Here is a 24,292-nt window from a genome sequence, read left to right on the forward strand (position 1 = left end):
TTGGTCCACACCAGAGTAGCAGCAAGATCATGGGACCTCCCTTGCCAGTATCACAAGATAAAACGATTGGGGTTTTACCCTGATGTAGCACTACTCACCCCAAGCTCCCAATGCTCTGATAGTGGCTCTAAAGAAAGCTGTCTCTGCTGTGGACCAATCAGTTTTAAAGACAATGCATATATTACCAGATCATGCATTTCTCGATTTAAAGCTTTCGCGACTGCAGGGATTCATATTCTTGGTTCTTTCGGTAAAGTCACGTAGAAGGGAAATAATAACATAATAAAAATAATATAATAACATTCTCACGACGTTTCGGCCACAACGCAAGCAGCCGTCCAGAGCATGGTTTTGGTTGCATGTATGTACGGTCAATGTAGAAATGATTCCTTGCAAAAGCTTTCTGTTTGGGTGTTTGACCATCTTAAGACAGCTGCTTTATTGCCGGAAAGGGTCAAACCTATATTCTTATATTTTGATACTGGCAAGGGAGGTCCCATGATATGGCCCCTACAAGTATACTTCAATCAGGAAGCCGGTTTGGGGGGGGTGGCAGGGGGGTGGCAGGGCGGGTGGCAGGGCGGGTGTCCTTCTTGAGTCGTTACGCCCCTGTGCCTCGTCTCTCACAGGCCACCTTTGAGGATGCCACTGGCGCGATCGAATCCGTGAAGTCAAATTTACGAAGGCGTTTGATGTGGGCTTACATTAGGACGGTATTGATCGTTGGCGGATTGCTTTTTTTAAAAATTGTTTTTGTATTTTATTATCACGCCCGCACATCGCCGTACACAAGCAAAACTGCATTAAACTGCATTGAAGTGGATTAAACTGCATGCGTCAATGCCGCGTTGTGATTCACCATCTGCTCCTTTAACCCTTTCCCATTCCGATGACGTGCGCGCACGCTCCGGTGACGTGCGCGAACGTTTCCGATGACGTGCAGGCACGCTCCGATGACATGGGCGCACGTCCCGATGACGTGCTCGCACGCTCCGGTGATGTGCGCGCACGCCGACGTACGTGTACAATGACGTACGTCTACGTCATCGGAACGGAACTGGAAGTAAAATGCCACGCGGTAGGGCGTGTGGCTATCGTAGAGTGGCGGCGGTCGTGTCGCTAGGGTTCTCTGCGGTGAGCGCAATGTCTTTAGAAACAGCGGCGCTGCTGCTACGCCTCCCGAAATTCGGCGGTGAACGGGGTCACTCACCCTACAACGTCTCGGAACTGGATAGGGTTAAGAGTAAAGTCGTGGCGGTCTACCACCACACTGAGAGTTTAACGAGGTGAACACTCACTCCGTACCATCACAGGAGACCCATGACACAGAGCGTAACAGCTTAAATGACCCTTCCTGCTGATGTAAATACAAATCCACGTCTCACTCAAGAGACCAGGATATAGTCTAATTTGCAAGAGAGAGAAAGAATCAGAATACGTTTTATATACTGGAGGAATCCGAAGAGCTCAAAAGCTCACGACGTGCTTGTTAACCGAGAAAATTTAATCAGGTATGCATTTTACGTCTGAAGATCTTCGTGGTCAAATGAAAACTTGTTTTGTTGCGTCTCGTTTCCATCAGCGGCTGGGGAAATTCAATAAGCCCTGGGGTGGGGTGGGGTTCGAATGGCATGGGGTCAAGAGGTCAAGTTCAGTTTCTTTAGCAATTTTTAGCAAATAGATATACGGTCAATACTTACATTGGTAGTTCAATAAGTCCCGTTTTGTTTACCTCACCAACTCAATTCCAATCGCAGTATCGGTGTCACATCACAAGACGAAGATATTCATTCCCATTCTAAGCTAAACGAAAACTCAGCTATTTTTATATTTTACCAGGTAAGGCCCCACTGAGCTATTTAGCTCTTTTTCAGAAGCGACCTGCCTATCGCAATTGATGGCCCAACGAAGTGGGCTCATCACGTAGAAATGTATATCAGCGGCACGTTGGTTGTACACGTGGATGGAAAAACTGGAGGACCCGGAGAAAAATCCACGCGACCACGGGGAGAGAGCGAGAGAGAGAGAGACACACCGCAAACTCCAAATATACCGCAGGCGTCAGGGTCGGGATCGAACCCACGACCTCCCGTACACCAGGTGATGTAATTAACATCTCGCCACTATGACTGCCTACTAAACTCTCGTGGAAAGCAGTGCATCACTCCGCGTCAGAAATGGTGAGGTTTACGTTAATTATACACCAGCGACCGTGGCTTGAGCCAGCGTTTGAAAAACCGCCAACGGCGGTTTTTTTGTTTGTTTTGCCATCGCAAGACCGCAGCTTCGTGCACTTTGGCGCTCATCAGCAAAAAGCCATTCAAGATAAGCCACAGCAGTGCGATTGTGGCCACGCAACCGACACGATGGACCGTGCCGTAAACCCAATGCGGTCTGCGCTCCTTTAACGGAGGAGGAGGAGGAGGAGGAAGAGCAAAAACGACACCAATTCTCTCTCTCTCTCTCTCTGCTGAAGCCCTCTCGTCGTGGCTTAGCAGACCTCGACATTAGCAGTTGAGCTCCTGAACGCGCTGATGTCATTGTACGCAAGAAGCAGAAATAATAAGAATGCTTCAGGTCACTCCTGCAAGTCTAGACGCGATGTGCGGCCTCTTCATATCTCTCTCACGACCGGTGAAACAAACTAAACTCGAACACCGGATCGATCATTTAATTATGGATATTATCAGTATCGCCATCGCATTCAGCACCCACCCCCCCTCCCTGCCAACTTGAGCCTACGCATCTGACTAAAAAAAAATCGCGCGCTTCAATCGACCCTTCCGATAGAACATCACCGATGTGCGTGCTCCGATTCTATCGCACGAGCGGTCCAGACCCCCGGGCACCCCGGTGAGAGATGAAGATAGACGAGTGAACGACGGGACTGCGTGAATCCCCCTACAAATAAACTTATTTTATTTTTTTACCGGGTAAAAGACCACTAAACAAAAAAAGGCCATTAGCAGTTCTCTTACATTTTTTTTCAGAAAGCGACCTGGCCACACGTGACGATTGACGAAAGTGGCTTATTTATCATCACCAAAATCATCATCGTCATCATCATCATAATCGCCATGGCAGTGTGAATTTAGTGCAGCGGACGAACACTCCAAGCAGAGCGGATTTCTAAACGTGGAGGGCAAAACCCCGGAAAGAACGAGGACGACAAGGAGAGGAAGGGGGGGGGGGGGGAAATCCACGCGACCACAACTCGCGAAGCGCGAACTCCAAATGCACAACAACAACAACAAACAACAACAACAAACAGCAGAGAGGCAGGCGCCGTCAGGGTCCGTGGGACCGAGCAACGGCACGCGAGGTGAGTGCGAGCTAACATCTCCCGCACCGCGAGGAGTGGGTGAGCGAGCACGGAGCGGGCACGGAGCGAGCACGGAGCGGACACGGTTGGGGGCTCGGTGCGGGCAAGGAACGGGCACGGTGCAGGCACGGTGCAGGCACGGTGCGGGCACGGTTGGGGGCTTGGTGCGAGCACGGTGCGGGCACGGTGCGGGCACGGAGCGGGCACGGTGCGGACACGGAGCGGGCACGGAGTGGGCACGGTGGAGGCACGGTGCGAGCACGGTGGGGGGCTCGGTGCGGGCACGGTGGGGGGCACGGAGTGAGCACGGAGCGGGCACGGTGCGGGCACGGTGCGGGCACGGTTGGGGACACGGTGCGGGCACGGTGCGGGCACGGTGGGGGCACGGATCGAGCACGGTGCGGGTACGGTTGGGGGCACGGTGCGGGCACGGTGCGGGCACGGTGCGGGCACGGAGTGAGCACGGAGCGGGCACGGAGCGGGCACGGTGCGGGCACGGTGCGGGCACGGTGCGGGCACGGAGTGAGCACGGAGCGGGCACGGAGCGGGCACGGTGCGGGCACGGAGCGAGCACGGAGCGGGCACGGAGCGAGCACGGAGCGGGCACGGTGGAGGCACGGTGCGGGCACGGTGGGGGGCTCGGTGCGGGCACGGTGGGGGGCACGGAGTGAGCACGGAGCGGGCACGGTGCGGGCACGGTTTGGGGCACGGTGCGGGCACGGTGCAAGCACGGAGCGGACACGGTGCGGGCACGGTGCGAGCACGGTGCGAGCACGGAGCGAGCACGGAGCGGGCACGGAGTGGGCACGGTTGGGGGCACGGAGCGGGCACGGTCGCGGGCTCACCTGCTGGAAGATGTTGTAGGCGAGGAGGCGCTCCCCGCCGCGCACGAGGCGCGGGTTCGCCGTGCACACGCACGCGTCGCCCGCAGTCTCCGTGCGCTCGAGCAGCGCCACGTAGGGCAGCGCCGAGGCGCAGCAGAAGAGCCACGCGGCTGCGGCGACGCGCGGGGGCCACCGGGAGCCCTCCATGCGCGCCACGAGGACCGAGGGCCGGCACACGTGGCGCAGCTTGCCGAGGCGGTAGAGGCTGAGCATGAGCGTGAAGTTGGCGCTCAGGCCGATGGTGAAGTACATTGCGGCGCCGATGGCGCTGCAGGGCAACGCGCCCAGGAGGCACTCGCGGGCGACGTGCGACACCACTACGGAGAGGTTGCGGAAGACGATGTGTAGGAAGTCGGCGAGCGCCAGGTTGAGGACCAGGAGGTCGCCCACGGGCAGCAAGGTCGAGCGGCGGCGGCGGCGGCTGGCGAGGATGAGGAACGCGTTGGCGGGCAGGCCGGCCACGGCGAAGAGCGCGTAGAAGATGATGTTGGTGATCATGAGCGAGGACATCTCCATGGCGTCAACGGTTTGCCACGTGGCTGAATTCTCATCGGCTGCTGCTGCTGTTGCTGTCGTCTCCCTGCCTCGCTCCACGCTCCCAAGCCACCAAAATTACAAAGATTCCTCCCACCCCCACCCCCCACCGTATACTCTTAACAGACTTGTGGGGTTTCAAGTGGCTGTTAGCGGGCAGCACGCCACGCTCGACCACCCACCCGCCCGCCCGCCTTTGTCTCCCCCCGAGCGGCGATGTGTTTTAAAAAAATATATATTTTTTTACGCACCGCACCAGGCACTCAATTGAGGCTGGGTCCACCTAGGGGAGGAGGCACCAGGACCGGTTGAGATTGAGATTATATCGTCACCGGTGGTGTTGACCGCGAGCGGGAATCGAACTCGTGTTGGGGGGGGGGGGGTGGGGGAAGTTCGTGGCGCAGCGCGCGAACCACTACGCCGCAGATCCCGAGCCGCCACCGCCACCGCACACGACATCCATCGCTCAACTCCCAACTCGGCCCGATCGGGCTTAAAGGTTACACACGGGGAGGGAGGGAGGGAGCGCGCGCGCGCGCGCACGCGATTGATTTAGAACTGCGTGGAGCTAAAGCCCTGTAGGAATCAATATACTGTATGTTGTTGTTGTTGTATTGAGTGAGAAGGCAAAGGTATGGGTTGAAGCGGCCTTGAGATCGCTTTTGGCTCACGCCACTGAGCGTGGGATGCGTCTCCACGGGAGGGAGCTCTCCGAGTGACGGTCTAGACTGCAGGGGTGGGGAACGTGCGGCCCGCGGTCCGTGTGAGGCCCACGAAATCATTTGGGTCTCTGGCCCTGCCAGGGCAGCCGCAGGCGGGACTCGAAATTCAACAAATCTAGGTAGGAGCAAAACCTGGGAAAGCAGTTGCGAGTAGCGACATCGTCAATACCGGCTAACATCATCAATACCAGCTAACATCATCAATACCGGCTAACATCATCAATACCAGCTAACGTCATCAATACCGGCTAACGTCATCAATACCGGCTAACGTCATCAATACCGGCTAACATCGTCAATACCTTCTTTGGTTCTTTCGGTAAAGTCACGTAGAATGAGAATAAAATAATAAATTGATAATAATATATTCTCTAGTGAGAATATTATTGCGTTATTTTATTTGATCAATTTATTATTTTATTCTCATTCTACGTGACTTTACCGAAAGAACCAAAGAAGATGAATCCTTGCAGTCACGAAAGCTTTAAATCGAAAAATCATCAATACCGGCTAACATCATCAATACCAGCTAACATCATCAATACCGGCTAACAGCATCAATACCGGCTAACATCATCAATACCAGCTAACATCATCAATACCGGCTAACATCATCAATACCAGCTAACATCATCAATACCGGCTAACATCATCAATACCGGCTAACATCATCAATACCAGCTAACATCATCAATACCAGCTAACATCATCAATACCAGCTAACATCAATACCGGCTAACATCATCACACGCCTCGCCAAAGAGAAGCAGTTCCAGCCATCGCGTTAGAGGCGAGTTCATTCAATGTTTGACCAAATATAACAGGCTAATTTTTAAGTTGATCATTTTGTATGGCCCGCGAATGATCTTCTTTGGTTCTTTCGGTAAAGTCACGTAGAATGAGAATAAAACAATAAAATAACACAATAAAATTCTCACGACGAATTCTCACGACGAAAATTCTCACGACGAAAATTCTCACGACGAATGATATTGTAAATATCCAAATGGCCCTTGGCAGAAAAAAGGTTCCTCACCCCTGGTCTAGAGTCTAGACCAGGAGAGAGTAGAGACCCCTCTGGAGAGCTCCTCTGCCTCTCTCCCATCTCCTACTCTGAGAAGGGGACGTCTTTGCACGGCTCTGGCACGCTGGCCAAACGTCTTAGAAGAGATGCGAGTAAGCCACGCGTTAACCCCCACCACACGCGGTCCCTGCCGAGGCGATTGAGACTAACTGGGAAGTGAACAGAGTCACGTACGAGCGGCGCCGCGGTGGCTAAGAGATGTTAACTACCTCGCCTGGTATACAGGAGGTCGTGGGTTCAATCCTGACCCTCACGCCTGCTGTATATTTGGAGTTTGCGTCTCTCTCTCATCATCATCACGTGGGCTAGGATATGTTAACTACCTCGCTTGGTATGCAGGAGATCGTGGGTTCGATCCCGACCCTGACGCCTGCTGCTGTATATTTGGAGATTCCGGCGTGTCTCTCCCTCTCATCATCATCATCACGGTGGCTAAGAGATGTTAACTACCTCGCCTGGTATACAGGAGGTCGTGGGTTCAATACCGACCCTCACGCCTGCTGTATATTTGGAGTTTGCGTCTCTCTCATCATCATCACGTGGGCTAGGAGATGTTAACTACCTCGCCTGGTTTACAGGAGGTCGTGGGTTCTATCATGACCCTGACGCCTGCTGCTGCTGTATATTTGGAGATTCCGGCGTGTCTCTCTCTCTCATCAGCATCATCATCATGGTGGCTAGGAGATGTTAACTACCTCGCCTGGTATACAGGAGGTCGTGGGTTCTATCCCGACCCTGACGCCTGCTGCTGTATATTTGGAGATTCCGGCGTGTCTCTCTCTCATCATCATCATCATCATCACGGTGGCTAGGAGATGTTAACTACCTCGCCTGGTATACAGGAGGTCGTGGGTTCTATCCCGACCCTGACGCCTGCTGCTGTATATTTGGAGATTCCGGCGTGTCTCTCTCTCATCATCATCATCACGGTGGCTAGGAGATGTTAACTACCTCGCCTGGTATACAGGAGGTCGTGGGTTCTATCCCGACCCTGACGCCTGCTGCTGTATATTTGGAGATTCCGGCGTGTCTCTCTCTCTCATCATCATCATCATGGTGGCTAGGAGATGTTAACTACCTCGCCTGGTGTACAGGAGATCGTGGGTTCGATCCCGACCCTGACGCCTGCTGCTGTATATTTGGAGATTCCGACGTGTCTCTCTCTCTCATCATCATCATCATGGTGGCTCGGAGATGTTAACTACCTCGCCTGGTGTACAGGAGGTCGTGGGTTCGATCTCGACCCTGACGCCTGCTGCTGTATATTTGGAGATTCCGGCGTGTCTCTCTCTCATCATCATCATCACGGTGGCTAGGATATGTTAACTACCTCGCCTGGTATACAGGAGGTCGTGGGTTCTATCCCGACCCTGACGCCTGCTGCTGCTGTATATTTGGAGATTCCGGCGTGTCTCTCTCTCTCATCATCATCACGGTGGCTAGGAGATGTTAACTACCTCGCCTGGTATACAGGAGGTCGTGGGTTCTATCCCGACCCTGACGCCTGCTGCTGTATATTTGGAGATTCCGGCGTGTCTCTCTCTCATCATCATCATCACGGTGGCTAGGAGATGTTAACTACCTCGTCTGGTGTACAGGAGGTCGTGGGTTCGATCCCGAACCTGACGCCTGCTGCTGTATATTTGGAGATTCCTGCGTGTCTCTCTCTCTCGCATCATCATCATGGTGGCTAGGAGATGTTAACTACCTCGCCTGGTATACAGGAGGTCGTGGGTTCTATCCCGACACTGACGCCTGCTGCTGCTGTATATTTGGAGATTCCGGCGTGTCTCTCTCTCTCATCATCATCATCATGGTGGCTAGGAGATGTTAACTACCTCGCCTGGTGTACAGGAGGTCGTGGGTTCTATCCCGACCCTGACGCCTGCTGCTGTATATTTGGAGATTCCGGCGTGTCTCTCTCTCATCATCATCATCACGGTGGCTAGGAGATGTTAACTACCTCGCCTGGTGTACAGAAGGTCGTGGGTTCGATCCCGACCTTGACGCCTGCTGCTGCTGTATATTTGGAGATTCCGGCTTGTCTCTCTATCTCCGGGCCCTCCGGGTTTTCCCCCTCCACATTTAGAAACACGCCTGTAAGAGTATTGGGCTGCAATACATTGCCACGTGATTAGCCACTCAGTCGAGCTATCATTTGTGACCGGGTCGCTTCTGAAAAGGAGTTACGTAGCTCTGAGCGGTCTTACCTGTTAAAATAAAAATATATATAGTTAAGTTTAAGTAATGCTCTACTACTCGGTTGGGCGATACCCAAGTCTAGAGGGATTCCCTCTGTCAGGCTGCTCATTCCCGTTGAGGCATTGCCAGCTCTCGGGGGAGGGATTCCTCTGCGGGCCTCCGAATCGGAATCTAAATTTTAGAACTGGAGGAATGAATCCGATGAGCTGTGAAGTCTCCCTTTTTATTTCCACAGATGTCCAGCGTGAGCGGGTCGGCAAGCCACAGATAACGGGTTTGTGGCAGATCTTGACAAGCGGGGGACTCTTGACAACACCATTGGGTCTGGCAAAGTGGAGAGAAAACCCCTTCGAGATCCACACGAGAGGAACAACATTTCTTCACCCTATGTCCCGTCTTCCTGGCTATCGCATCTGAGCGAGCGAGAGAGAGAGAGATGCTTTTGACAGCTGACTTGAGTGGAGATCTGGAGGGGATCTCCCGGGAGATCAGAGCCGCAGGTGGAGGGAGTAATTGATGACAGCTCAAAGGTTGAAAGCGTCAACGCGTCTTGCTGCGTTTTGTGTCCTGTCATTCCGTCCGTCTGGAACGCGTGGAGAGTCGCAATAAACTCGCGACGGTGATTTGAAACACGGACGAGACTTTAGCTTGGAAACCTTGCGCCGCAACCAGCGACTTAGCCCGCGTATAACCATTCATATGCATATATAAATACGTAAAAAACCCGGCTTCTTCTAGCGTCAAAAACGTCGTCCCAACCCACTTGGGAGACGCAATCCAGAGCAAAACAAAACTGGCGTGCTCTGTTTCACAGGCGCAGCTACCCGTCGGCTCGGGTTAACCTTCTAATGACGAGCGATGATGACTTCCTGAGGACAAGCGCGCATGCTTGGACACCCATTGCAATGCAGAGGCGGCTGCGTCGTTGCTGCTGTTGCGTTTGCAACAGCGCCGATGACGCGTGGGCATGATTTTTCTTCCTTTTTTTGCATTCTACCCCAATTTTCTTTTTTTTTTAAGACGTCTCCGTTGCGCGGGCGAGGCGGATTTTCACTGCGGCGGTGGGCTAGGTAGGATCGTATGCATGCAATGCAATGTAATGCTCCGTGTGTTGAACTTCTTTCGGCACCGTACGTAGTAGCTATGCGTTGCTAATTATCGGAGGTAGCGGGGGATCCGGCTATCCGTGGGCTTGTGGGGCATCAGCCAGCCGGTCGAGATATCCATTGAATCGGAGACCCGCGTGCGTGTGTGGTGGGAGACACGTGTGTGTGCGTGGTGGGAGACACGTGTGTGTGTGTGTGTGAGAGACACGTGTGTGTGTAGTGGTGAGAGACCCGCGTGCGTGTGTGGTGGGAGACACGTGTGTGTGTGGTGGGAGACACGTGTGTGTGTGTGTGTGGTGGGAGACACGTGTGTGTGTGTGGTGGGAGACACGTGTGTGTGTGTGGTGGGAGACACGTGTGTGTGTGTGGTGGGAGACACGTGTGTGTGTGTGGTGGGAGACACGTGTGCGTGTGTGTAGAGGGAGACACGTGTGTGTGTGGTGGGAGACACGTGTGTGTGTGTGTAGTGAGAGACACGTGTGTGTGTGTGTGTGGTGGGAGACACGTGTGTGTGTGTGGTGGTGGGAGACACGTGTGTGTGTGTAGTGGGAGACACGTGTGTGTGTGTGTGGGAGACACGTGTGTGTGTGTGGTGGGAGACACGTGTGTGTGTGTGGTGGGAGACACGTGTGTGTGTGTAGTGAGAGACACGTGTGTGTGTGTGTAGAGGGAGACACGTGTGTGTGCGTGTGTGTGGTGGGAGACACGCGTGTGTGTGTGGGAGACACGTGTGTGTGTGTGTGGTGGGAGACACGTGTGTGTGTGGGAGACACGTGTGTGTGTGTAGTGAGAGACACGTGTGTGTGTGTGTGGTGGGTGACACGTGTGTGTGTGTGTGGGAGACACGTGTGTGTAGTGGTGGGAGACACGTGTGTGTGTGTGGTGGGAGACACGTGTGTGTGTGTGTGGTGGGAGACACGTGTGTGTGTGTGTGTGTGGGAGACACGTGTGTGTGTGTAGTGGGAGACACGTGTGCGTGGTGGGAGACACGTGTGTGTGTGTAGAGGGAGACACGTGTGTGTGTGGTGGGAGACACGTGTGTGTGTGTAGTGAGAGACACGTGTGTGTGTGTGTGTGGTGGGAGACACGTGTGTGTGTGTAGTGGGAGACACGTGTGTGTGTGGGAGACACGTGTGTGTGTGTGGTGGGAGACACGTGTGTGTGTGTGTGGTGGGAGACACGTGTGTGTGTGTAGTGAGAGACACGTGTGTGTGTGTGTAGAGGGAGACACGTGTGTGTGTGTGTGGTGGGAGACACGTGTGTGTGTGGGAGACACGTGTGTGTGTGTGTGGGAGACACGAGTGTGTGTGTAGTGGGAGACACGTGTGTGTGTGTGGTGGGTGACACGTGTGTGTGTGTGTGGGAGACACGTGTGTGTAGTGGTGGGAGACACGTGTGTGTGTGTGGTGGGAGACACGTGTGTGTGTGTGTGGGAGACACGTGTGTGTGTGTGTGTAGTGGGAGACACGTGTGTGTGGTGGGAGACACGTGTGTGTGTAGTGGGAGACACGTGTGTGTGTGTAGTGGGAGACACGTGTGTGTGTGGTGGGTGACACGTGTGTGTGTGTGTGTGGGAGACACGTGTGTGTAGTGGTGGGAGACACGTGTGTGTGTGTGGTGGGAGACACGTGTGTGTGTGTGGCGGGAGACACGTGTGTGTGTGTGTGGGAGACACGTGTGCGTGTGTGTAGAGGGAGACACGTGTGTGTGTGTGGTGGGAGACACGTGTGTGTGTGTGTAGTGAGAGACACGTGTGTGTGTGTGTGTGGTGGGAGACACGTGTGTGTGTGGTGGGAGACACGTGTGTGTGTGTAGTGGGAGACACGTGTGTGTGTGTGTGTGGGAGACACGTGTGTGTGTTTGGTGGGAGACACGTCTGTGTGTGTGGTGGGAGACACGTGTGTGTGTGTAGTGAGAGACACGTGTGTGTGTGTGTAGAGGGAGACACGTGTGTGTGCGTGTGTGTGGTGGGAGACACGCGTGTGTGTGTGGGAGACACGTGTGTGTGTGTGGTGGGAGACACGTGTGTGTGTGGGAGACACGTGTGTGTGTGTAGTGGGAGACACGTGTGTGTGTGTGGTGGGTGACACGTGTGTGTGTGTGTGTGGGAGACACGTGTGTGTAGTGGTGGGAGACACGTGTGTGTGTGGTGGGAGACACGTGTGTGTGTGTGGTGGGAGACACGTGTGTGTGTGTAGTGAGAGACACGTGTGTGTGTGTGTAGAGGGAGACACGTGTGTGTGCGTGTGTGTGGTGGGAGACACGCGTGTGTGTGTGGGAGACACGTGTGTGTGTGTGGTGGGAGACACGTGTGTGTGTGTAGTGAGAGACACGTGTGTGTGTGTGTGTGGTGGGAGACACGTGTGTGTGTGTAGTGGGAGACACGTGTGTGTGTGGGAGACACGAGTGTGTGTGTGGTGGGAGACACGTGTGTGTGTGTGTGGTGGGAGACACGTGTGTGTGTGTAGTGAGAGACACGTGTGTGTGTGTGTGTAGAGGGAGACACGTGTGTGTGTGTGTGTGGTGGGAGACACGCGTGTGTGTGTGAGAGACACGTGTGTGTGTGGGGTGGGAGACACGTGTGTGTGTGGGAGACACGTGTGTGTGTGTGTGGGAGACACGTGTGTGTGTGTAGTGGGAGACACGTGTGTGTGTGTGGTGGGTGACACGTGTGTGTGTGTGTGTGGGAGACACGTGTGTGTAGTGGTGGGAGACACGTGTGTGTGTGTGGTGGGAGACACGTGTGTGTGTGTGGTGGGAGACACGTGTGTGTGTGTGTGGGAGACACGTGTGTGTGTGTGTAGTGGGAGACACGTGTGTGTGGTGGGAGACACGTGTGTGTGTGTGTGTGGGAGACACGTGTGTGTGTGTAGTGGGAGACACGTGTGTGTGTGTGGTGGGTGACACGTGTGTGTGTGTGTGTGGGAGACACGTGTGTGTAATGGTGGGAGACACGTGTGTGTGTGTGGTGGGAGACACGTGTGTGTGTGTGGCGGGAGACACGTGTGTGTGTGTGTGTGTGGGAGACACGTGTGTGTGTGTGTAGTGGGAGACACGTGTGTGTGGTGGGAGACACGTGTGTGTGTGTAGTGGGAGACACGTGTGTGTGTGTGTGTGGTGGGAGACGTGTGTGTGGTGGGTGGCACGTGTGTGTGTGTGTGTGTGGTGGGTGACACGTGTGTGTGTGTAGTGAGAGACACGTGTAGGTGTGTGTGTAGTGAGAGACACGTGTGTGTGTGGTGGGAGACACGTGTGTGTGTAGTGAGAGACACGTGTGTGTGTGTGGTGGGAGACACGTGTGTGTGTAGTGAGAGACACGTGTGTGTGTAGTGGGAGACACGTGTGTGTGTGTGGTGGGTGACACGTGTGTGTGTGGTGGGAGACACGTGTGTGTGTAGTGAGAGACACGTGTGTGTGTGTGTGTAGTGAGAGACACGTGTGTGTGTGTGGTGGGTGACACGTGTGTGTGTGGTGGGAGACACGTGTGTGTGTAGTGAGAGACACGTGTGTGTGTGTGTAGTGAGAGACACGTGTGTGTGTGTGTGTGGTGGGAGACACGTGTGTGTGTGGTGGGAGACACGTGTGTGTGTGTGTGTGGGAGACACGTGTGTGTGTGTAGTGGGAGACACGTGTGTGTGTGTGGTGGGTGACACGTGTGTGTGTGTGTGTGTGGGAGACACGTGTGTGTAGTGGTGGGAGACACGTGTGTGTGTGTGGTGGGAGACACGTGTGTGTGTGTGTGGGAGACACGTGTGTGTGTGTGTGTAGTGGGAGACACGTGTGTGTGGTGGGAGACACGTGTGTGTGTAGTGGGAGACACGTGTGTGTGTGTAGTGGGAGACACGTGTGTGTGTGGTGGGTGACACGTGTGTGTGTGTGTGTGGGAGACACGTGTGTGTAGTGGTGGGAGACACGTGTGTGTGTGTGGTGGGAGACACGTGTGTGTGTGTGGCGGGAGACACGTGTGTGTGTGTGGGAGACACGTGTGCGTGTGTGTAGAGGGAGACACGTGTGTGTGTGTGGTGGGAGACACGTGTGTGTGTGTGTAGTGAGAGACACGTGTGTGTGTGTGTGTGGTGGGAGACACGTGTGTGTGTGGTGGGAGACACGTGTGTGTGTGTAGTGGGAGACACGTGTGTGTGTGTGTGTGGGAGACACGTGTGTGTGTGTGGTGGGAGACACGTCTGTGTGTGTGGTGGGAGACACGTGTGTGTGTGTAGTGAGAGACACGTGTGTGTGTGTGTAGAGGGAGACACGTGTGTGTGCGTGTGTGTGGTGGGAGACACGCGTGTGTGTGTGGGAGACACGTGTGTGTGTGTGGTGGGAGACACGTGTGTGTGTGGGAGACACGTGTGTGTGTGTAGTGGGAGACACGTGTGTGTGTGTGGTGGGTGACACGTGTGTGTGTGTGTGTGGGAGACACGTGTGTGTAGTGGTGGGAGACACGTGTGTGTGTGGTGGGAGACACGTGTGTGTGTGTGGTGGGAGACACGTGTGTGTGTGTGTGTGGGAGACACGTGTGTGTGTGTAGTGGGAGACACGTGTGCGTGGTGGGAGACACGTGTGTGTGTGTAGAGGGAGACACGTGTGTGTGTGTGGTGGGAGACACGTGTGTGTGTGTAGTGAGAGACACGTGTGTGTGTGTGTGTGGTGGGAGACACGTGTGTGTGTGTGTAGTGGGAGACACGTGTGTGTGTGGGAGACACGTGTGTGTGTGTGGTGGGAGACACGTGTGTGTGTGTGTGGTGGGAGACACGTGTGTGTGTGTAGTGAGAGACACGTGTGTGTGTGTGTGTAGAGGGAGACACGTGTGTGTGTGTGTGTGGTGGGAGACACGCGTGTGTGTGTGAGAGACACGTGTATGTGTGGGGTGGGAGACACGTGTGTGTGTGGGAGACACGTGTGTGTGTGTGTGGGAGACACGTGTGTGTGTGTAGTGGGAGACACGTGTGTGTGTGTGGTGGGTGACACGTGTGTGTGTGTGTGTGGGAGACACGTGTGTGTAGTGGTGGGAGACACGTGTGTGTGTGTGGTGGGAGACACGTGTGTGTGTGTGGTGGGAGACACGTGTGTGTGTGTGTGGGAGACACGTGTGTGTGTGTGTAGTGGGAGACACGTGTGTGTGGTGGGAGACACGTGTGTGTGTGTGTGTGGGAGACACGTGTGTGTGTGTAGTGGGAGACACGTGTGTGTGTGTGGTGGGTGACACGTGTGTGTGTGTGTGTGGGAGACACGTGTGTGTAATGGTGGGAGACACGTGTGTGGTGGGAGACACGTGTGTGTGTGTGGCGGGAGACACGTGTGTGTGTGTGTGTGTGGGAGACACGTGTGTGTGTGTGTAGTGGGAGACACGTGTGTGTGGTGGGAGACACGTGTGTGTGTGTAGTGGGAGACACGTGTGTGTGTGTGTGTGGTGGGAGACGTGTGTGTGGTGGGTGACACGTGTGTGTGTGTGTGTGTGGTGGGTGACACGTGTGTGTGTGTAGTGAGAGACACGTGTAGGTGTGTGTGTAGTGAGAGACACGTGTGTGTGTGGTGGGAGACACGTGTGTGTGTAGTGAGAGACACGTGTGTGTGTGTGGTGGGAGACACGTGTGTGTGTAGTGAGAGACACGTGTGTGTGTAGTGGGAGACACGTGTGTGTGTGTGGTGGGTGACACGTGTGTGTGTGGTGGGAGACACGTGTGTGTGTAGTGAGAGACACGTGTGTGTGTGTGTGTAGTGAGAGACACGTGTGTGTGTGTGTGGTGGGAGACACGTGTGTGTGTGTGGTGGGTGACACGTGTGTGTGTGTGTGTGGGAGACACGTGTGTGTAGTGGTGGGAGACACGTGTGTGTGTGGTGGGAGACACGTGTGTGTGTGTGGTGGGAGACACGTGTGTGTGTGTGTGTGGGAGACACGTGTGTGTGTGTAGTGGGAGACACGTGTGCGTGGTGGGAGACACGTGTGTGTGTGTGTAGAGGGAGACACGTGTGTGTGTGTGGTGGGAGACACGTGTGTGTGTGTAGTGAGAGACACGTGTGTGTGTGTGTGTGGTGGGAGACACGTGTGTGTGTGTAGTGGGAGACACGTGTGTGTGTGGGAGACACGTGTGTGTATGTGTGGTGGGAGACACGTGTGTGTGTGTGTGTGGTGGGAGACACGTGTGTGTGTGTAGTGAGAGACACGTGTGTGTGTGTGTGTGTAGAGGGAGACACGTGTGTGTGTGTGTGTGTGGTGGGAGACACGCGTGTGTGTGTGAGAGACACGTGTGTGTGTGTGGTGGGAGACACGTGTGTGTGTGGGAGACACGTGTGTGTGTGTGTGGGAGACACGTGTGTGTGTGTGTAGTGGTAGACACGTGTGTGTGTGTGGTGGGTGACACGTGTGTGTGTGTGTGGGAGACATGTGTGTGTAGTGGTGGGAGACACGTGTGTGTGTGTGGTGGGAGACACGTGTGTGTGTGTGGTGGGAGACACGTGTGTGTGTGTGTGGGAGACACGTGTGTGTGTGTGTAGTGGGAGAAACGTGTGTGTGGTGGGAGACACGTGTGTGTGTGTGTGTGGGAGACACGTGTGTGTGTGTAGTAGGAGACACGTGTGTGTGTGTGGTGGGTGACACGTGTGTGTGTGTGTGTGGGAGACACGTGTGTGTAGTGGTGGGAGACACGTGTGTGTGTGTGGTGGGAGACACGTGTGTGTGTGTAGTGGGAGACACGTGTGTGTGTGGGAGACACGTGTGTGTGTGTGGTGGGAGACACGTGTGTGTGTGTGTGGTGGGAGACACGTGTGTGTGTGTAGTGAGAGACACGTGTGTGTGTGTGTGTAGAGGGAGACACGTGTGTGTGTGTGTGGTGGGAAACACGCGTGTGTGTGTGAGAGACACGTGTGTGTGTGTGGTGGGAGACACGTGTGTGTGTGGGAGACACATGTGTGTGTGTGTGGGAGACAGGTGTGTGTGTGTAGTGGGAGACACGTGTGTGTGTGTGGTGGGTGACACGTGTGTGTGTGTGTGTGGGAGACACGTGTGTGTAGTGGTGGGAGACACGTGTGTGTGTGTGGTGGGAGACACGTGTGTGTGTGTGGTGGGAGACACGTGTGTGTGTGTGGGAGACACGTGTGTGTGTGTGTAGTGGGAGACACGTGTGTGTGGTGGGAGACACGTGTGTGTGTGTGGGAGACACGTGTGTGTGTGTGTAGTGGGAGACACGTGTGTGTGTGTGGTGGGTGACACGTGTGTGTGTGTGTGTGTGGGAGACACGTGTGTGTAATGGTGGGAGATACGTGTGTGTGTGTGGTGGGAGACACGTGTGTGTGTGTGGCGGGAGACACGTGTGTGTGTGTGTGGGAGACACGTGTGTGTGTGTGTAGTGAGAGACACGTGTGTGTGGTGGGAGACACGTGTGTGTGTGTAGTGGGAGACACGTGTGTGTGTGTGTGGTGGGAGACGTGTGTGTGGTGGGTGACACGTGTGTGTGTGTGGTGGGTGACACGTGTGTGTGTGTAGTGAGAGACACGTGTGTGTGTGTGTGTAGTGAGAGACACGTGTGTGTGTGGTGGGAGACACGTGTGTGTGTAGTGAGAGACACGTGTGTGTGTGTGTGTAGTGAGAGACACGTGTGTGTGTGTGTGTGGTGGGAGACACGTGTGTGTGTGGTGGGAGACACGTGTGTGTGTGTGGTGGGAGACACGTGTGTGTGTGTGTGTGGGAGACACGTGTGTGTGTGTAGTGGGAGACACGTGTGTGTGTGTGGTGGGTGACACGTGTGTGTGTGTGTGTGGGAGACACGTGTGTGTAGTGGTGGGAGACACGTGTGTGTGTGTGGTGGGAGACACGTGTGTGTGTGTGGTGGGAGACACGTGTGTGTGTGTGTGGGAGACACGTGTGTGTGTGTAGTGGGAGACACGTGTGCGTGGTGGGAGACACGTGTGTGTGTGTGTAGAGGGAGACACGTGTGTGTGTGTGGTGGGAGACACGTGTGTGTGTAGTGAGAGACACTTGTGTGTGTGTGTGTGGTGGGAGACACGTGTGTGTGTGTAGTGGGAGACACGTGTGTGTGTGGGAGACACGTGTGTGTATGTGTGGTGGGAGACACGTGTGTGTGTGTGTGGTGGGAGACACGTGTGTGTGTGTGTAGTGAGAGACACGTGTGTGTGTGTGTAGAGGGAGACACGTGTGTGTGTGTGTGGTGGGAGACACGCGTGTGTGTGTGAGAGACACGTGTGTGTGTGTGGTGGGAGACACGTGTGTGTGTGGGAGACACGTGTGTGTGTGTGTGGGAGACACGTGTGTGTGTGTAGTGGTAGACACGTGTGTGTGTGTGGTGGGTGACACGTGTGTGTGTGTGTGTGGGAGACATGTGTGTGTAGTGGTGGGAGACACGTGTGTGTGTGTGGTGGGAGACACGTGTGTGTGTGTGGTGGGAGACACGTGTGTGTGTGTGTGTGGGAGACACGTGTGTGTGTGTGTGTAGTGGGAGAAACGTGTGTGTGGTGGGAGACACGTGTGTGTGTGTGTGTGTGGGAGACACGTGTGTGTGTGTAGTGGGAGACACGTGTGTGTGTGTGGTGGGTGACACGTGTGTGTGTGTGTGTGGGAGACACGTGTGTGTAGTGGTGGGAGACACGTGTGTGTGTGTGGTGGGAGACACGTGTGTGTGTGTGGCGGGAGACACGTGTGTGTGTGTGTGTGGGAGACACGTGTGTGTGTAGTGGGAGACACGTGTGTGTGTGGTGGGAGACACGTGTGTGTGTGTAGTGGGAGACACGTGTGTGTGTGTGTGTGGTGGGAGACGTGTGTGTGGTGGGTGACACGTGTGTGTGTGTGTGGTGGGTGACACGTGTGTGTGTGTAGTGAGAGACACGTGTGTGAGTGTGTGTAGTGAGAGACACGTGTGTGTGTGGTGGGAGACACGTGTGTGTGTAGTGAGAGACACGTGTGTGTGTGTGTGGTGGGAGACACGTGTGTGTGTAGTGAGAGACACGTGTGTGTGTGTGTGTAGTGGGAGACACGTGTGTGTGTGGTGGGTGACACGTGTGTGTGTGGTGGGAGACACGTGTGTGTGTAGTGAGAGACACGTGTGTGTGTGTGTAGTGAGAGACACGTGTGTGTGTGTGGTGGGAGACACGTGTGTGTGTGTGTGGTGGGAGACACGTGTGTGTGTGTGTGGGAGACACGTGTGTGTGTGTTTGTGGGAGACACGTGTGTGTGTGTGTGGGAGACACGTGTGTGTGTGTGTGTAGTGAGAGACACGTGTGTGTGTGGTGGGAGACACGTGTGTGTGTGTGGGAGACAAGTGTGTGTGTGTGTTGTGGGAGACACGTGTGTGTGTGTGGAGGGAGACACGTGTGTGTGTGTGGGAGACACGTGTGTGTGTGTTTGTGGGAGACACGTGTGTGTGTGTGTGTGGGAGACACGTGTGTGTGTGTGTAGTGAGAGACACGTGTGTGTGTGTGTGTGGTGGGAGACACGTGTGTGTGTGTGTGGAGGGAGACACGTGTGTGTGTGTGTGGTGGGAGACACGTGTGCGTGTGTGGTGGGAAACACGTGTGTGTGTAGTGGGAGACACGTGTGTTGTGTGTGTAGTGGGAGACACGTGTGTGTGTGTGGTGGGAGACACGTGTGTGTGTGTGGTGGGAGACACGTGTGTGTGTGGGAGACACGTGTGTGTGTGTGTAGTGTGAGACACGTGTGTGTGGTGGGAGACACGTGTGTGTGTGTGGGAGACATGTGTGTGTGTGTGTGGTGGGTGACACGTGTGTGTGTGTGTGTGGGAGCCACGTGTGTGTAGTGGTGGGAGACACGTGTGTGTGTGTGTAGTGGGAGACACGTGTGTGTGTGTCGTGGGAGACACGTGTGTGTGCGTGGTGGGAGACACGTGTGTGTGTAGAGGGAGACACGTGTGTGTGTGTGGTGGGAGACACTGTGTGTGTGTGGTGAGAGACACGTGCGTGTGTGTGTGTGTGGTGGGAGACACGTGTGTGTGTAGTGGGAGACACGTTTGTGTGTGGGAGACACGTGTGTGTGTGTGGTGGGAGACACGTGTGTGTGTGTGTGTGGTGGGAGACACGTGTGTGTGTGTGGTCGGAGACACGCGTGTGTGTGTGGGAGACACGTGTGTGTGTGTGTGGGAGACACGTGTGTGTGTGTAGTGGGAGACACGTGTGTGTGTGTGGTGGGAGACACGTGTGTGTGGGAGACACGTGTGTGTGTGTGTAGTGGGAGACACGTGTGTGTGGTGGGAGACACGTGTGTGTGTGTAGTGGGAGACACGTGTGTGTGTGTGGTGGGTGACACTTGTGTGTGTGTGTGTGGGAGACACGTGTGTGTAGTGGTGGGAGACACGTGTGAGTGTGTGGTGGGAGACACGTGTGTGTGTGGCGGGAGACACGTGTGTGTGTGTGTCGGAGACACGTGTGTGTGTGTGTAGTGGGAGACACGTGTGTGTGGTGGGAGACACGTGTGTGTGTGTAGTGGGAGACACGTGTGTGTGTGTGGTGGGAGACGTGTGTGTGGTGGGTGACACGTGTGTGTGTGTGTGTGGTGGGTGACACGTGTGTGTGTGTAGTGAGAGACACGTGTGTGTGTGTAGTGAGAGACACGTGTGTGTGTGGTGGGAGACACGTGTGTGTGTGTAGTAGTGAGAGACACGTTTGTGTGTGTGTGTGTGTGTAGTGGGAGACACGTGTGTGTGTGTGGTGGGTGACACGTGTGTGTGTGGTGGGAGACACGTGTGTGTGTAGTGAGAGACACGTGTGTGTGTGTGTAGTGAGAGACACGTGTGTGTGTGTGTGGTGGGAGACACGTGTGTGTGTGGTGGGAGAAACGTGTGTGTGTGTGGTGGGAGACACGTGTGTGTGTGTGTGTGGGAGACACGTGTGTGTGTGTTTGTGGGAGACACGTGTGTGTGTGTGTGGGAGACACGTGTGTGTGTGTGTGTAGTGAGAGACACGTGTGTGTGTGGTGGGAGACACGTGTGTGTGTGTGGGAGACACGTGTGTGTGTGTGTGGTGGGAGACACGTGTGTGTGTGTGGAGGGAGACACGTGTGTGTGTGTGTGTGGGAGACACGTGTGTGTGTGTTTGTGGGAGACACGTGTGTGTGTGTGTGTGGGAGACACGTGTGTGTGTGTGTGTAGTGAGAGACACGTGTGTGTGTGTGTGTGTGGTGGGAGACACGTGTGTGTGTGTGTGTGGAGGGAGACACGTGTGTGTGTGTGTGGTGGGAGACACGTGTGTGTGTGTGGTGGGAAACACGTGTGTGTGTGTAGTGGGAGACACGTGTGTGTGTGTGTGTAGTGGGAGACACGTGTGTGTGTGTGGAGGGAGACTCGTGTGTGTGTGTGTGTGGGAGACACGTGTGTGTGTGTGGTGGGAGACACGTGTGTGTGTGTGTGTGTGGTGGGAGACACGTGTGTGTGTGTGTGGGAGACACGTGTGTGTGTGTGTGGTGGGAGACACGTGTGTGTGTGTGTGTGTGGTGGGAGACACGTGTGTGTGGAGGGAGACACGTGTGTGTGTGTGGTGGGAGACACGTGTGTGTGTGTGGTGGGAGACACGTGTGTGTGTAGTAGGAGACACGTGTGTGTGTGTGGTGGGAGACACGTGTGTGTGTGTGTGTGGGAGACACGTGTGTGTGTGTGTGGTGGGAGACACGTGTGTGTGTGTGGTGGGAGACACGTGTGTGTGTGTGGGAGACACGTGTGTGTGTGTGTGTGGTGGGAGACACGTGTGTGTGTGTGTGTGGTGGGAGACACGTGTGTGTGTGTGTGTGGGAGACACGTGTGTGTGTGTGGGAGACACGTGTGTGTGTGTATGTGGGGGACACGTGTGTGTGTGTGTGTGTGTCTGAGACACGTGTGTGTGTGTAGTGGGAGACACGTGTGTGTGTGTGGTGGAAGACACGTGTGTGTGTGTGTGGGAGACACGTGTGTGTGTGTGTGGGAGACACGTGTGTGTTTGTGTGTGGGAGACACGTGTGTGTGTGTAGTGGGAGACACGTGTGTGTGTGTGTAGTGGGAGACACGTGTGTGTGTGTGGGAGACACGTGTGTGTGTGTAGTGGGAGACACGTGTGTGTGTGTGTGTGGGAGACACGTGTGTGTGTGTGTGTAGTGGGAGACACGTGTGTGTGTGTGGGAGACACGTGTGTGTCTGTAGTGGGAGACACGGGTGTGTGTGGTGGGAGACACGTGTGTGTGTGTGGTGGGAGACACGTGTGTGTGTGTGTAGTGGGAGACACGTGTGTGTGTGTGGGAGACACGTGTGTGTGTGTGTGTGGGAGACACGTGTGTGTGCAAGCTCCATCGAGGCTCTCGCAATGAGCCCGAGTGAGTGAGTCAGCCTGTCCTGCTTTGAGCGGGAGGATGTTCGCCGCACTTCCCTCCCTACGCATGTCCCCGTTTCCCTGCACATGCCCCTCTCCCCTCCTTTCTCGACAATCCCCCTACACCCCCCCCCCCACCTCGGAGCCCCCCCACCCCCACATACACCCTCCCCCATACGGCAACTCCAATCCTCTGCAGCCACCCCCACCACCACCACCATCACCCCCGCAAGGCGAGCGAGGTGTCCTCGTCCCGTGGCGAGTCGATTGAATCACTCATTCTGCCACCTCAAAGCCACTCGAGGCACAAGGCAAATAAAAGACAAATATTCCCCCCCGACCCCTCCCCCCGTATAGCCTTGCAACACACTGTTGGGGCAAGTGTTGTCAGCGAGCACCGACCGCCTTTGTCTCCCCAGTGGCGATGCTTTACACATCGCACCGGGTACTCATTTTAGGCTGAGTCGACCTAGGGAGAGAAGCCCCAGAAGCGGGTTCGTATCGCAGAGCGCTAACCGCTGCGCCACCGCTCCCCACACACACACACACAAACCAAACTCTCACAATCGTCTTCCCAATACACCCCCCCCCCCCCACTCCGAGCACACGGAATCGAAATCTGTGACTTAAAACTTTCGTGACTGCAGGAATTCATATTCTTAGTTCTTTCGGTAAGGTCACCGTAGATAGAAAATAAAAATAATAAAATGGAATAAAATTTTTAAATAATAAATTGGAAATAATAAACACAAAAAAAAACCCCGCTACGTTTCGATCGCAACACAAGCGGCTGATGAAGGCCGCTTGTATTGCGATCGAAACGTCGTGGTTTTTTTGTTGCTTTCTTTATTTTCAATTCATTCTTTTTTTATTTTAAATGTATTTTTTTTATCTCCGTGACTTTACCGAAAGAACCAAGAATATGAATATCAGAATCTGTGTTTATACTGGAGAAATCCGATGAGCTATGAGGCTCTTTTTCATAGGGTCAGAACGTTTTGTAGAGGTGTTAACTACGCGCTGTTGCGTAACCTGAATTGCCACCAGGGCAGTGCAGCATTACCCCTGGGTACAACGGTTGGGGTCAGTCGAGGTGAAACGGATCGTGGCCAGGGTTTGGTACGAACCAATCAGACGGTTCCACGTGGGAATGTATGATTGGTTCTACCTGGCCACGAAGGGGTATAAGACGGGTGACCCAACGGACCTCGGGGAGTTCTCTCCCTGCACGAAGATAGAAGACTGGGCTGAAGCCTAGCTAGGACCCTGGACCAGCCTTCCAGCCCTTCTCAGGGCTAAGGCTCGGCATACCCAGTGGTCAGGACCCACCGGGCCAGCGGTGGGTCAGATAGCCTCCCCTAGGTCCTAGCCGGAGGACTAGGATAGTGGTAGACGTGTGAGTCCCGCCAAGTCCGGAGGTTGTACCTCCCTAGGGTATCGGGTGAGGGGACCGAATATCCCTCTGTGTGTGTTAAGCGTTGTATAAGGAAATAATACAATAAACAGAGTGTGTCTCCTAAAGAAGTCTGCTCTTCCTTACAACACTACAGTTTCAACAGCGACAAATGTAAAAAAGACCCACTAGAATATAGGAAAGGTAACAGAATCGCTTAAAAACTAAATATTTTATTTATTTTACCAGCTAAAGCCCACTGAGCTATTAGCTTCTTTATTTAAGCAGCGACCTGGTGGCAAATGATAGCTCAACGTAGGGGCCTACCGTCACGTGAACATTTATATTAGCAGTAGCCAACTAACTCGAAATAATCTTCAGCAATACCAATACCCGCCAAAGTGACGGTGACGTAATCACGGCGCCTGTGCCAGGCTAGGTGCACTTTGAGGTCACGGGACAGATCCAGCAGGTGCCATGGGTTGGCTGACTGAGATGACCACCGGTAGGTGGATAATCGAGACAAATACAAAGACAAATATCCCCCCCGTATAGCCTTAACATACTTGTTGGGGCAAGTGCTGTTAGCGAGCACCTATGAGGCCGTCCATAAATGACGTCACGCACCTGGGGGGGGGGAGGGGTCAGACATTTGTGACGATGTGTGACGAGGGGGGGGGGGGGTTAGAAATGTGACGTCACATCAAAATGCGCAACTTTCAATAAATATAGACAACACGTT

This window comes from Petromyzon marinus, chromosome 1 (assembly GCF_048934315.1).
Source record: "Petromyzon marinus isolate PM22_M1 ecotype Great Lakes invasive population chromosome 1, UKy_Petmar_22M1.pri1.0, whole genome shotgun sequence".
Lineage (NCBI taxonomy): Eukaryota > Metazoa > Chordata > Hyperoartia > Petromyzontiformes > Petromyzontidae > Petromyzon > Petromyzon marinus.